The sequence below is a fragment of the Lepeophtheirus salmonis genome, chromosome 5 (assembly GCF_016086655.4).
Source record: "Lepeophtheirus salmonis chromosome 5, UVic_Lsal_1.4, whole genome shotgun sequence".
Taxonomy (NCBI): Eukaryota; Metazoa; Arthropoda; class Copepoda; order Siphonostomatoida; family Caligidae; genus Lepeophtheirus; species Lepeophtheirus salmonis.
In genome coordinates, this window is record NC_052135.2 from 38,197,111 (window position 1) to 38,213,816 (window position 16,706).

Sequence of the window (16,706 nt, forward strand, 5' to 3'; positions counted from 1 at the left end):
ATGGTGAAGACAGAGTATCTGGGAGCTGTCACAATCAGAATTGCTCAAAATTATTCATTTCGGATAAGATCCTCTTCTGTCAGCTTCTCTGCCATCCTACTTATACATCTATATGGCACGAAATTTATTTATTATTAAAAAGCGTTTCTTAAAATATTTTAACAAGGGAAATAAAGAGAAGGGTCCCGGACATACCTATATCTTTGCCCTAAGCCCAATCACATTAAGACCCGGCTTGGAAACCCTTCTTGGAAATTTTAAAACTTTTCCCTGTTTGTCAAATTTTATTAATAAAAAAATATGTAGAGAAATTTTAAGATATGTGTCAAAAAAATCAACGTAAAGTATTTGTAAGGATGAAAAGAGAGAAAAAAGTAAAGTTATTCAAAGTTTTGTGTTTAAAATTAATTTTTTGCTTGAAAAAACTTCAAAAAAATAGAACTTTTGAACAAGTCCCCCTTCCAAAAGAAAAATCTTAATAACTACTCTGTATGTCCATATTTATTCGGATAGTTGGTAATCTGTAGAGTTGTAAATTATCAGCATTTACTGTGGAGTGAAATATTTTATAGATGGTAATCTGAGCAATACTTTTTTTATTTCCATAGCTGTCATCATTGTTTTTTGATTTGTGAGAATAGAATATCTTAATATAAAGTAAAAAGAGGCAGAAAATTTTAGACGTAAGAATGGATAACAGCTTAACTGCTCTCCTTCCATCTTTCTTCTAATTGGCAGGATTACCAGGTCATTTGGGGGGGGGACATATTGAAAGTGCTTAGAATTCACAACTCGACATATTTTATTTGTTGTAGTTAAGCAAGACTTTCATATATGGGATTAATTTTATGGGGAAATACCCCAATTGATTTTTTCTATCAAAAACTTTCGACAACTAGCTAAAAAAATCATAACAGTTTTGCCCAATAATGAATTTATACATTGATAGTGGTAGTGTAGTACCCAGGATTGCTTGGAGTTATTAAGAGTCGACTAAAAGACAAATTTTGCTGTAATAATATAGAAAACATCTACCCAATAAATACTGAGTGTTACTCTTTGTTTTTCATGAGCACGCTCACACGTAACTACAGGATATCTATATCAATTCATATGACTTGTTCTCTCCTCAAGAACGAAAGAATAATAAAGAGAGTTTGAAAAAAAATAATATATTAGTCTCTAAAGTGCGCACTAACAAAAGCAAACAAACCAGTGTTTCCCGGATGATAAATACAAAACACCTACGAGAGTTAATTAATTTTTACATACCAGCGTTTATATTTGACTCAAATCTTAACATATAATGAAAAAATAAATGAATTATGATATACATATGAGAGCAGTAACAAAAACAAAGGGGGAAAGTTCTCATTGTATACATACTGGATGCTACATGTATTCGACTCCAATATGTCATTAATACACATTGTGTTATTTCTGAAAATAAATATATGAATATTTTATTTATAAGAAGTACTTTATATGCACCCTCAATGCTACATGCAAAATGCCTACAAGATTTGACTACATTGTCATTTTTTAGATACAAATATTATATGATATACATCAGGGGGCACTATATACATGGTGACTCATGGTGGTAATGTTTTTCATACATTCAAAATTGTATAAATACTTAGATAGAGACAAACTCTGCTTTATTAATATAGATTTTATACTATGGCTTCTATTCTAAAAATTAATTAGTAATAACTTTGCATAGATAGAAATCTATGGATGCTTAGTGTTGTGTCTGTCCATATTCAGAACCAGTTCAGATTCAGTCCGTCAAGTTTAGTCCTTGATATCAGTCCTAAAAATATTAAAGTTCAGTCTTTGATGACGTCACTCAAATTTGTGACCATTTTTTTAAAATCAGTTCTAGTATTGACAATCAGAAGGACTGATAGGGGCAGCGATCCTAAGACGGCACTGGGCCGAATAAATAAGAACTTTATTTTTTTAAGAAATCAAATATAGTTAGTAAAGCGAAGAGTGTCATAATATTTCCTTGGAATTATATTTAAGAGAAGGGAAAATATCAATAAATAAAGAAATAAAAAACATTAACGATTAAAAAATAATTCTATCATAACTTTGTGAGTAACAAAAATACATGAAAATTAAACAAAGGTACATAAAACTTAAAAGTATTAATAAGTACTTATTAATACTGTAAACAGTTGCAACACTTTTTTCCCCTTTTTCCAATGTTCCTTTAAGGGTCAGATGGAGTTGCACTGATTATGTATAAGTTAACATTACACATAGTATCCCATTTACTCCCTCTTATGTTGGAATCTTCTTTGAAGTCCATATACATAATGTGTATTTTCTTCTGTAGGCACAACAGGGGCGTGAACCTACACACATTGAGTTCAGGAGAAAAATGTTTCCCTATCGCATTGCCCATGGGGCCACGTTGTTTCATTTTTTTTTTTTTTTTTGTCTAAGGATAGTTTGACTAACATTCGCCGAATTTTAACACATCATACTTACATATGTCACCTATTGTTTGAATTTAGTTTAAGTTTATTATAAATCAATGGTTTTTTTCTTCTTAAAAAAACTTCCATTTCAATACGATTTGTCAAATGTTACAACTGTTCCCGTGACAAGGAACGGTTGGAACAGTTAAAAAATAGCAAACTGGAATGATAAATTTAAAAACTTTTAAAAATAATATTTTTTGATGAATACATAACTAAACTTTTTATGGATTCTTAAATTTCAATGTAGATTAAGATTTATATTATAAATCATGGATCAGTATTATAGATTAGAAAAATTCCCCTTAAAAACTCTAATTAAAAAACATTCAAAGTGTAATTACACAAAATATTATATGTATATTAATAAAGCAATTTATTTCATTGTATAAATGAATGTTTGAAAAAAGGCCTTTTTGACTTCAAATATAACAACGTGGTGATATTAATGAGCTTTTGAAAATATTTTGCATGTAACATCTCATCCCCCAAAAAAAAAGGATTTTTCTGTCTTTTCTATAATTATTTCAATCTTTGAATTTATTTTGCAAATAATTAAATATCTTCTGTGAATAGGTATAGATTTTTAAAACTTTTTTTCAAAGCTTAATTTTTTGTGAACAACTGTGGATTTTTTTTTGCTTTATGTATTGTTTTTCTGAATAATTCCATAACCAAGTCTGCCCCCACCCCTCCCAAAAAAATAATTATATATATATTACCCTGCGGACGCTCCGACATCTAGCGTGTATACAGAATATATCCTGATCTATATCAAATTCATATTTTTGATCAAAGAAATAACAATATTGTCATATTAATGAACTCTGTCAAGATTTTGGCGTGTAGTATCGAGCGTGCACATTGCATATAGTGCTCCCTGACGCATATCATATACCTATACAGTAAAAAGAGAAAAGTGAGTATTCTATACTCTATAATGTATATCATAATTCATATACCTACATTTTCAGTATATGTTAAGAGTTGTATAATATATGAAACCCGGGTATGTGAAAATGAATGAAATCTCGCGGGTGATTAGTTCAACCCATATTAAAAAGGAGAACAGATTGATATAAAGTTAAAAAAATGAATGCAATAGCGTTAAAGTATTGGACTCCCTAGCTCAGAGGTCAGGTAATTTATTTAGTATTACCCCAAACTCTACTAAATATCATTTTTTGTCATTTATATTATATAATGTCTCAGAAAAACTTCAAGTATCTTTAAATATGGATTACCTAACATCTGGATAAGCTATTCACTTTTATAATCACGCAACCTCTCCATTATAACATTACTGTTTTGATAAAATAAGTTTTATTATGTTCTCGTAAATTACTTACAAATAAGTAGGTATATAGTTTGCATAGAAAGCAATTATTCCTCCTAGACGTTAAATATGCATGGTTTCTTATCATCTGATCGAAAGCTCAAAGATAAGAAATATGATTTTTTCCAACGACAAACATAGAAATTCTTAATAAATGGAAATCAGCTCGACCAATTTATTAGATACCTGCTAAAAATACTCTATATTTATTCCAGTAACATCGTATAAGAGCATATATAGATCAGTGGTTTCCAAACTTTTGTGCCCAAGCACAGAAAAAGTAAAAAAATTGACACAGCCATTTTTATTAAACGAATTATTTGAATTATTATAAGTTATTGCAAATAATGTAGGGTTGTCACAAATCGTACGGCACACTAGGAATTGCCTCAAGACACTGTTTGAGAACCACTACCCATTAGTACTGATTGCATCTGATTTGCATTTGGTAATGTTAATTCTATCAATTTAATAATTTTTATAGAAATGGATTTGAATATTTGGCAGAAATGCCGTTAGATCTAATTAAGCACAAATGTTACCTTCTGATTTATACACTGATGTCTTCAGCTACTTAAGAGAATATTTTGTAAAGGTCGTGAATGATTTAAGGATAGATGTGCGAGTTTAAAAGATGAAAACTTTAAAAAAAGTTTGATTATTTATTTAAGTTTATTTACAATTACTTTTGACAAAGAATCAAATAATTAAAAGTTAAAACATTGGATGAATCATTTTACGGATTTTATTAATTTTAAATATAATCTAAGATCTTTAAAATATATAAATTTGAGTAATTTAATTGCAATCATTAAGAGTAGTGTTGTGTCGGTCAAAAATTATTTGCTCCATTCCAGTCTTAAAACCGGTTCTTATGACTGCCGGTCCTTGGACTTTTTTTATAAAAAATCGATGGTTTATTAAGGCAAATAAGATAAATGAAATATGTATTAAGATTATTGCACATATCTCCTTTTTTTCATTATAATACGAACAAATTATAAGTTTAATTAGTTATATAATGTTTTATATTATAAAATGGAATAATAATAAAAAAGAGAAAATACCCTCATTGACGTAACAATTCCTTGTTACGTCAATGATAAATTACAAACCAATTACAAAAATGAGGGTTTTTAATGGACGATGAGATAAGTGCCTATATCCGCGTTCATAATTCATGACTTTTTTAACATGAATTAATTCTTCTCTATTCCACAATTGTTTTTTTTTTTTATAGAAGAATTTTGTATATTTTATTTGCAAGGTTCTATCAAGGAGGTTGCGTGGATAGTTCAGATGCTAAGTAATCTATGCATTAAGACAAGTGAATATTTACCATTTTTTTAATTTAGATCTATATAAGTCTAAATTAGTGTTATTAAAATTATAAAAGATTAATTCATGATGATATCATATGCAGATATATATATTATGACGTTATCTATCGACATTTTCGTTCGGAAGTGTCTATTTTATGTAGTTTACTGTTGTTGTTTTTTTAAACAAAAGTTGTATCAAACCAATAAAAAGGTGGACTAACAACAAAAAAACCATTAAAGATTACCGAAAACTCGCTTTGGTAGGAAAAAAAAACTATTTATTAGCTCGACAAGTACTTCTGGACTTAAATATGTACTTATATGGACTTAAATAAATTTGAAAAAGGTAAATTTAGTTGATCCATTGAGTTTTTTTTTATTTAATGAATTTTTTGTTCAACTCTTTGAAGCGAAAAATTAATTTGGACTACTATTTTCCCGTAAATTGTATTTCTTTTTCAGCAATTATATTTCGAATCCTTGTTTTTTTCTTGTAAATAAAATGCAGGGACCTTTCTATGTTTATTTTTTTCCAAATCCCTTTTTAATAAAAAATGCACTTCTAATTTATTTCAAATGACCTTTTTTAATTGAAAAAAAACCCCTTTAATATATTTCGAATGGGATTTTTAATAGAAAAAGACATTTCTAGTTCATTTCAAATGACCTTTTAAGGAAAATATTAGTTAATTTATGAAAAAAGCTACTATTTGTGGGGCCCTTATTGTTTATAAATAACTATAATTTTCTTTACTATAACCGCCCCCGTATACATTAGGTAAATACTCAATTACCGGTAAAAAATATAATAATAACGTCAATTAAAAATATATCAGTTCACGTATAAGGAAAAAAAGAACTCAAGTTGAAGTTATATACGCTTGAGTCTTTAGCAATGGCACGGGAGTTCAATTTTAAAACACTGATCTGTTTAGACTAAACATAGGAATATTCTTTCCTAGCTAACAACAAAATACTCCATGTATTTTGTTGTCATATTTCGATTCCCTTGCCAAAAATGAGTTTTTTCCTTGAAATATTGTCATGGTCTTATCTTAAATCGATAACGATATAAAGCTATTTTAGAGAGGCTCTTTTTTTAAGTTAAAGATCTTACTTTCAGCTATCAAATGCAATATTTTTAACCTTTTTGAATTTATTCGCCTTGAAGCTAAAAAGCACTTATTTTCCATTTTAAACAAAGATAACTCGAGTTAAAAGTATTAAAAAACATAATTCGACTTCTTATGAGCTTCTAACACGGCCCTCACATTATCTGGAGGCTCGGGGATAACTCTTGGTGGAGCATGCTCCATCTCATTCAAGCTCTTAAAAAAGGTACCAGTGCGTTCGGTCAACGATAAAGGGATCCTCGGAGCTGAAGGTAAGACGTAGTGCATTGGAGAAAACGTTTCTCCTGGAATAGTTGGAATGGCAGAACAAAGTCCAAACATCACGAAAGGAAGAGCGTCTACAGAAGATTCATATTCCTGGTTCATTCTTGAAGCAAGGGAAGTCTTCAAAGTCCTGTGAAACCTCTCAATGATGCTGTTGGACTCAGGGTGATACGAGGTGGGAAATAGACTACTCCTCTAACCGAGGAGTTGTACCAAGGGTTTCCATAGGAAATCAGTAAATAAGGCTCCCCGATTTGAGTGTATGGTCTGAGGTACTCCGAATCTCGATACCCATCCTGCGAAAAAGGCAATCACAATATTTTTTGCTTTGTTGTCTTCTAAAGGAACTACTTCTGTCCATCTCATAGCCCTATCCAAAACTGTTAGTACGAATCGATATCCCTTTGATAGAGGTAGTGGCCCAACGAGGTCGACGTGGATTCTACTTAGCCTACCGGAATTTTCAATTAATGAAGTTGTTCCATAAGGTTTTGTGTGCACTGAGGGTTTGATTTTTTGACAGGATAAACACTCATCGGTCCAAGGCTTGACAGCAGCCCTCAGACATGGCCATGCAAATGTCCTTTGCTATTTCACGTAGAGTCAACTTAAATCCAGGATGTGAGAGACCATGTGCGTCTTCAAAAATTATTTTCCTTAGCTCTACCGACGACACTATAACTCTAAAGTTTTCTAGTGGACCAAAAACCGACAGTGTTTTGTTCCGAAAATTCCTCGTCGTAAATTGGTTGGATTTAAAATCCAAACTGCGAAGATCAGGCAATACCTGGTCACGTACAAGTTCCTCCAGGAAGGAAAATGCCTCTGCTATGACTGGTGCTAAGAGCCGTGATAATGTGTCCAACACAAAATTGGATTTATGTTTTTCTTTATGTTATTGTTTGGTTTCAGTAGTACAGTGATGTATCTATCTTTCCTCCATAGTGATGAAACGACGCTTAAAGTACTGTGGATTCTTCTGGAACAGTTTAAAACAGTCCTTGCAACACATCACACGATTTCGTTTTTGATCAAGGGTGAGCACTAAAGTCTATGGTATTTTCTATAGTTCATAGTTGTTTTTATTGATGTGTTTAAGTGTTGGTAATGACTTTAAAAACGTTAGTTTCCATCCGGTTAAAGTTCCAGCGTTCTGGAAATACTTCAAAATGAGGTCAAATTAAAAAAATAAAAAAATCTTATAATAATTAAGGCATCAGAAAAGAAAAACTTATTTTATAATTTATTAAATTTATATAACAACGAAGACATCCTAGAAAACATGTGATAAAGAGAAGAGACAGAAAAAAATTTAATTCTTGCAAATCATTCAAGATCAAAATTGATAAAAACTTTATAAAGTTCATGAATTAATTTACTGATTATTCAAAGATTTAAAAAAATCTCATGATCCATGATAATTTTGACTTTGGTCAACTTTAAAAATAGAAAACACTCTAGTGAGCACCCATCTTACGGATAGCTTTTTCATGTCCAAATGTTGATTCAAAATATTATGTATCCATTAATTCGAGATCCCCACAACACTATGAATTTCACACACCTTCACTCTTCTTTCATCCATCTCCACACCCTGGATTTTATCAATGATTTCTAGAGTAGTAGCCTCAAAAGGGCGTTCAGAACGTTCAGCGTTACTTGTGAGTCCCCATAATTTTTAACAAGCTTCTTTTTAGTTTCTTGAGTCGTTTTGCCTTTCATAAAGTAATGTTTAATCAGCAAAAGAATTTTTTTTTTCAGTCCATTTTTGAAAAACATTCCACTTCCTCTATTTTAAAGAATACCAAACAGAAAAAAATGTTACCAATCTTGCTGAAAGTTGGATTTACTATATTGTTCATAAATTAAAGGCTTAGTTGTAACGTTATGCATGAATATGGAGTTTAAATTATAGCTGAAAGTATCGTTTATGAAGTGATAATAACGTTCATGCATTAACACACAAAACAAAGTAATTAGATTTCTGCTTAACGAGGGAACAGTCATAAAATCTTTTAATGTTGATAATAATATTTTGTTAGAAAAAAATTGATACATAGGAATAAATAATCACCTAATTACGTAAAACATACTGCAAAATGAATATAAATATAATCTAACAATTTTGTTTCATGTGTTTCTAAAATTCTTAGTGTTGGATTTGAGTAAAAGCAATCGAATTCGAGTTTTTGAGTTCGAGATAAGAGCCAGTTTTAGGAGGCGCCTTATTACATACATCAATGCAAACCAGGCACCTGAAAATGTGAATAGGGTTTATAATCCAGATGTTATTATGAACCACGCCCTGGAAGGCCAATTGTCGAAAATGTGTATAAAGTTATGGAAATCGTCGATGCCGACCGTCATTTCAGCACTGGTTTGATTTCCAAGGAGATCAACATTAATAAAATGTAATTAATTCATTAAAAATAATTGATTTCTGTTTACTACTCTTTATATAAATTACATCCATTTTATTTCTTTGATTTCTAAAATGCATTAAATAAATATGTTTTAAGATTTAAAATCTGCTTTGTTTGTATGTGTGAAAATATTATGAAAATCAAATATTGGATGCACGAAACTCACTATATTTTAAATAATTTTAGTACTATAATTATTATTATTGTTTGATGAGAAAAAAAACAACACTAAATTATGTATTAATTCAATTTGTTTATCGGATTTCCTCTTAAATTGGCTCCTCTTTGACGTCATCAAAATAGCCAATAAACAAAAGCAAAGAAATTTATTTTCAACATACATTATATATATAGTCACTTTGAGGTTAGACCATCCTGTATTCGGGCTTGCTAGAATTTTCAATTTGATGCATCATACCGACTGATAGGTAAGACAGACGTTTTGACGTCATAGAGAATAACAGCCGTACACTAACCGTAACAGTCAAAGAAGGTGATATATTGCTACTTTTAGTAACAGCTATTCTCTATGACGTCACTATTAAAAAGCGTGATGGAATTCAAATATGAGTCGCATAAACGTTATAGTATAACCTTGTATTTCTATTAATCTTGGTTAAATCTAATTTAGCAAAGTCATTTTACGTATTTGACTTTTTTATGCCTCAGCTTCATTTAACAAGTGTGCTAGTGTATGTACACTGAGTAAGCCTGGCACTACCCAAACACATCTTTTACTACAAAATTTGAAAGTTAAAAAAGAGCGTGTATATTTACAAGAAGTACGTGCTATTCATTTTCTTATTATTAGTTAGTATTTTAATTTCCATGTATATTACTTAATGCTAAATGTCCCACCTATTCTATTCATTAATTATCATGATTATCAATTCACTGTTCATAAAATACAATTTGTTTGGATTAATTAAATATTAATTTTTTCACCATATAATTTTTAGTTACTTAGTATTTTTTTTTTTAAATTCTAATAATATTTGCTAAGAATCAAGCAACAATGCTAGATTAATTTTATGTTTACAAACTTTCTGAGGATGATTTTTATAGATAAGTTTTCGTGGACAAATAATGATTAATAAATAGAAAAGAGCTACTCCAATAAATTAGGCACCAGGTATTATACATGTATTATCAGTTAAATCAAACCCATGAATTAAATCAGTATAAATATGATGATTACTTTATCATATTTATTGGATCTATCCAGAGTTACTCAAAATCAATCAATTAGTGTAGTATTCCAATAGTATGTCTTAGTCTCTTTCTCTAAAAAAAAAATCATCTTACATTAAGGAGAGATGTTTGATATATGAAAACAGTGATTACCATCCTTCATTATCCTACCATTTTCCTCCCCTTCAGACTATTTATTGTTCATTTTTGATTTTTTTTTTTGGCTCACGCCTTACCAACTTCATATTGAGAATACTCGTACTTCACATAATGTACTTTTCGTTAGGATTAAATCTATTTTTTCCATATTATGTAGATTAACATATAATCAATAGAAATCCTTCGTACTTCACATGGATTGTTATCCACAGTAACATTAAAATTGATATTTTAGTCAAAGTAAACTTTATTTTATAATAGTATTATAAGGTTAAAGTGTAACAGATTAAACACTATTTTACCAAGATATTTTATATCTGTGAATTCATAATTTAAAATAGCAGACGGAGAAAAGACTATTTTAATTTTAAAGTAACCTCCCAAGAAATGGATACAAGATGTATATAAAAAATTATGTGCTTTTATAAGAGGTGGGGCGAAAATATGATGCATACACGATTTTATTGTAATAATTTAGTCTCTCGAGTGTATAAAGATCCCAGGGAATTAATAAAGGGTTAATTTATTATTTAATTACATTTCGGTTCAATTTTTCTTTAAAATTACATTTTGAGAAGAAAGACGATTTCAAATTTTCTTAGAATGATTATTATTGGATGAGTAATAGGTTTAAGGGAACTAAAGATATCGTTTATGGGATACAATCAATACCCATTCGCTTGAAAGTTTGTCCGCGAAAATAGTTCATTTTCTTCATTTTCATACGTTGATTATCAACAAAATCATATTTTGAGATATTTGATACATTATGAATCAAAAATACTAGAAACTACTGCAATCAGAATAAGTTTTTAGTATATTGCTGATAAATGTCAAAGCCTTTCATCATTAAATCATTTGTTTTTGTAGGGGAAACTTATCTTCATATTCATTCATAGATAGCTTCCATTATCTGTCTCTATTGTTAAATGATTGATCAAAAGAACGAGTACTAAAAATAAGCAAACATTGAAGAAACTGTTGTTTCTAACAAAAACTTGGCCTAATGTTAAGGCTAAATGACAATAATTAATATCCTTACAATTTGTGTATCGAAGAGAATAAATACTTTTAACGAAATTTATACCAATAAAGAGATTGCGAAATACGTGAAGACAAAAATGTATGAAATGTGCCCAAGTAAAAATCATTTGTCACTTTCTTTCTCTATCGTGCCACTCCTCACCTTCCGACTAGACGAGACCGAAACTAAAACGAGAAGACGAGATGAGACGAAACGGAATACGAAGAATTAATCAATGGTTAAAGAAATTTACCCTGGTCAAGTGTAATTTTCTTATAAACTATTAAAATATTGAAACTTTATCTAAAACATATTTAGAAAGCATTTTATAATATTTTTGGCAGGCTAGAACAAAGTATTTACTGGGCCTTGTATGTACTTGCTCTACATGGCAAATGAAAATATAATTATACTAATTAAATAAAACAAAAATATTTATATATATTTGTACTGCCTTATATAAGTTATATTAATTATTTCCTCCATTGAGCTATATAGATATATTCGTAGGATTAATGAAAGTCATAAAAAAGAGTTATTATTATTACTACGTACTTTGTAATAGTGTGTATTTTTGTTGAACAAGATCGTTAAGATTTCTTTTATATATTACTCTTGGAATATTTGAATACTTGCGCATTGAAATTATTAAAGATACTCATTTACCTACAGCTAGAAGTTTGAGGTTTTGTTTATTTTACATGTTATACATACTAGCGGTAGTACCCGATATTACCAAGAGCTACTAAGCGTCAACGAAAAAACAAATTTTATTTTAATAATAATGAATATATGTAATTCCCCAAGAAATCCTTGCTGTTAATCTAAATTTTTTATGAGGACCTTTACACAGAGCTACTCATTAAATACTTTGGCGTTCTCTCCCCAAAAATATAAAATAGTTCATGGATAACGCGCTCAGGAGAAGTTATTCTCTAGAAGTTCATGTTTGGAGGTTGGCGCCCAGGTGATTCTTACAGAAAGAAATATAATTTATGTATATGGATTTCACCAAAAGGTTTCTAGGTTAGATGGAGTAAATGTAATACAATAATCTTTCTTATACTTACCCTAAGTAGTTCAAGGAAACAGTTTTTGAAGAAAGAAAATAATATGACTTGATGAGCCAGGGAGTAATTTAGCCCGTTGTTTAACATCATCTAAAGTCACACTTATTTTTTAAATTTTATTTAAAGTACTTCACTTTTTTTCCTTTTTTAATATGAGTTGAAATAAACCCCTGCGAGATTTATTTCATTTTATAAACTGCTCCCTGTATACTATACTCCCCTTTTTTCTTTATATTATATTAGCTTAGAATATACATCTGGGCGCATTATATACAGTGAATCCTGTGATTGTTTCACATACATACAGATATTCATACATAGATACATTCTGACATACATTCAGATAAATTTGTTTTATTAATATAGAAATCGCAACCTTTGCAACAAAAAGAAAAAGGCACGAAATTAGTTGGTAGTTCCCCAATTCTTCATCACTAATTTGGGAAATTATTGGGAATCGTTTATAACACAACGAAAGTTAATTTTAATTGAACCAATCAACGTTTAAAACTCTGATAAGGAAAAATAAGTAGAAAAATTGACAGTTGTCAACACAACACAGTGGAAATTTTGTTTCAACTGAGCCGAGTATTTCCGTCTAGATTATCCGCAAAACACATGAACAGTGCTGTCTTATTCATTTACTCCATGAACTTTTTTTAAAAGAACACGTTTGAGGTGAACTGGAAACCCCAGTCCGGTGGATGCAAGACCAAAACATGCTGTGTTTTCCTGAAAAAACTTTGCCGTGTGAACAGGCTATAAAACAATTTCTTCTTACTATTATATTTATTAAGGGTACGTATTTCAAATATAAAAAATAGCTGCTAGGCATATGAAAATTGATGGGATCAATAATATTAAAGTAAAAATTTAGGAGCTTATTTTGATTTGAGATGATTTAAAATTAATTTAATTAATAATAATAATGCTCCAATAATATAGAAATTAAATCCCCAATAAAGCCTTGTGTTATTCTCCGTTTTTCATGAGCACAATCATACGTTGTTAATCAATACTTAGGTGTTATCTCCTCAAGAATTAACAAATAATAATAACAGCTGGATATAATTTTGTAATATGATTTAATAATCCAGGGAGTACTTTAGCTCGTTATACAGTGAACCCTATATATACGCCTGCAAGACTTCATTAATATGACTACATTGCTATTTCTTACATCAAAAGGATGAATATTTTATACATCAGGGGTCACTATATACAATGCAACCTCTATATACGCTTCAAAACACCTGGGATATTTTATGAATATAACTATGTTGTTATTTCTGCGATCAAAAGTGACTTTTTTCATCATTCATTTTTTTATTTCAGAATTATAAACAACCCAACATAAATAATTAACAGATATAAATTATGAGCTTTATATTTAAATTTCTTGAATTGTTTGAAATACACAGTAATGTTATATATGACATAGAGTCATCATTTGATTTACGGGGCTAAATGCTATGGCTTCGATATCGCATTTCAAATACTTTAATTATTATATGCTATTTTTGATTATGGTTGGGAATATTTGCAACTTATAATTATAATTTAAATGCCTTCCAAGGATTAGTCTAAATAATTTATTAATAGAAGTGGAACAAAAAAATTTAAGCGGAACAATATAAATGTTATTCAGACTCAATAAAAAAATAAACTTAGCTTTTTTATGTGTTGACGGATCTAATCTTTCCATATTTTCATGGATCAGTACAAAAATGTTGAATTTCCCTTCATCGAACGCAAAATCAATTCCATAGAGCAAAATTTGCTGAAATACATAATCATAGATATCAGCAATATACAGTATCATCAATATATATCGACCTTATGTGTAGGAGAGTACAAGGAAAATAGTCCAAGGCGCAAAATTGGCCGAGAATAAATATATTTTATTAAGTACTGTGTTATTATATTTCTTAGTAATATTCTATTAAAAGCTTATATATAAATTTTTATTTCTATATGATAGCCAAAATTTCTTCATATAAATAACAAAATGGCCAATACATATATTAAATAAACGACGAGGGATCAAGAAGAAATAATATTCTTGTTCTTTTGAAAACGGAGCATAAGTATAGAACAACTAATTACTTAGTTTATTAATATAAAAAAATACATTATGAATTAGCCATGACGTATCAAGTGAGGAGAGGGAATTGACAGCTGAGAACAAAATACATAGGGTGTTTTTGTGTTAGCGAGGTATCGCCCTGTCTCCTTCTCTTCCCTCTTATGCACTATAACATAGTATGACGTAGTATCAACTCTATATTCTCGTCATGACGCAGGAATTCTTCTCATTTGTTTAATTTTACTTAATAAAGAAAAGCTGTCTCGAAACACTCTGGACTAAATCATTCTCTGGTCAGTCGCGTTGGTATACTCTATCCGAACTCAGCGAGAGCTGTCCTTTTTAAAAACGTCTAAAATGAAGATTGACTTCCTTATGAGTTTATTCAGACCCATGGGTATGTTGAAATTGGAAGACCTGGCCGCATAAAGCACAAATAAAACTTTTATTGCAACAACTTCTCGTTTAAAGTGGTTTTTATAACTGGGAGAAGACATTACCAGCCCCCCTTCAAGGAGATTGGAGCCCATATGTTTCTTGTAGCAATCCGGAGGCCAAAGGTACAGTAGGTATGGAAGACTCTTGGGCAAACATTAAAAAGATACCTCTAGGTTTTGATTGCTGAGCTCCAACATGAGCTTAAATTACTTATAAAATTAAAAGGCTTAATTTACAATATTAAGCTTCTAAACTTAACAAATTTCGTGAACCCACCTTGAGCTAAAGAAATATTTGCTCAAATAAAGTTATTTTTTCTTCATCTTTTATAAATAATTCATTTATGAAATAGGAAAAACTACATAGTTAGATGCACGTAGCTTATGTTCATACAAGTATATGCTATTTCTTGCATTGAAATATTGTTTGCATATTTTACTTATGTGCATAATTGAACATAAGTATACATCAACGACCATTCATTTCTAAAGTACCATATGTGTCTTTGTTGAGAAAAATACATTTAGAAAAATGTCTCTTTAACAAGTTTTATTATTACTCGTTAAATGGAGTCAAATAATTGAACATATACATATGTCATTGCAAAAATATTTATAGAATACATATTATAATATATGTTAAGGGTCTTGGGTTTTTTTTTTTTTTTTAGAATTATTTTGATCTTAAATAATATAATTTATATGGAGCTACTGCGTATCTTTGTTTAAAAGACACTTTCATAACAGTTGAATACATTCAATGTATGTTTGGGACTCAGACTCCGGTTCCACGTAGGTCTCATCTAAGATATAAACCAAGTAGTGAAATAAAGACTGATTGACTAATATTTTTTTCTCAAAGTAATGGTCTACGCGGCACAGGTTTTTGTCCACTGGGGTAGTTGATTATTTCTGAATATTTCTCTTGAGTAATGATGTGCAGAAAAAGGTGATGGCGTCGAAGTTGACCAAACATTTAAATTGTAATAGTAATAAATAGGTATGTGAACAACATAGAGAGCGCTTCAAAAAATTTGTGTTCCTCACTGTACTTAAACATTTGAATATATTTTTCTGGTCTGGTCTGGTTTATTTTGGGCATGTTAAAAAAAGAAACCAAAAATCAAATGGTAACCCCGACAATTTGAAGAATGTATTTGGGGGGAGAGCCGCTACAATCAGCTGTGAAAGGGGAGGAGGAGAAGGAAAAAATAAAGAAATGGGGAAGAACACCTCCGATCTCGATCCTCAATTCTACTCGGAGTCCAACAAGGACTAACAATTATAACTCTGCAACAAATTCTCAAGATTACTCTCCGTCTTTTATGAGCTCACACGATCGTTCAATCAGGTTTTGAATATAATTGAATGAACTTTACGGCTCAGGAATTAAATAATAATGATTACCAATTTCAAAAAAACGGGCTAGGTAAAAAATATAAAGCATTTACATGACTAAGTATAAGATAATTTCCAACAAAATCTGGAAAAACTTATTTACTAGAAAAATTATCTTGCGGTTGCTCAACGTAAGCTCTATATAATTAACATTGCAAATTTTTTTATTGATTAACCAAAAGATCTCCACAGAAGGACGGAAAAATTGAATAAGTTATTGAGAAAAATGATAAAGTGACTTTATTAGGTGTCTCATAATATGCAACATCTTGTGTGGTGTGAAAAAGATTTCACGTAGACGATGAATCTACTCAGAGTGTCTCTCCGCCTGGCTTATAACTTTAGATCTCATTAAATTGTGAAACCTATGA

At 30.0% G+C, this 16,706-nt stretch overlaps 1 long non-coding RNA gene across 1 annotated transcript; it reads right to left on the bottom strand.

Moving 5' to 3' along the window:
- Positions 1–6,297: 6,297 nt before the first annotated feature.
- On the bottom strand, positions 6,298–11,637 carry LOC121118925 (uncharacterized). Its single transcript, XR_011780220.1, has 3 exons — positions 11,598–11,637; positions 11,363–11,529; positions 6,298–7,709 (listed from the first exon to the last, which is right to left on the bottom strand). It is a non-coding gene; the product is annotated as an uncharacterized lncRNA (long non-coding RNA).
- Positions 11,638–16,706: the final 5,069 nt, after the last annotated feature.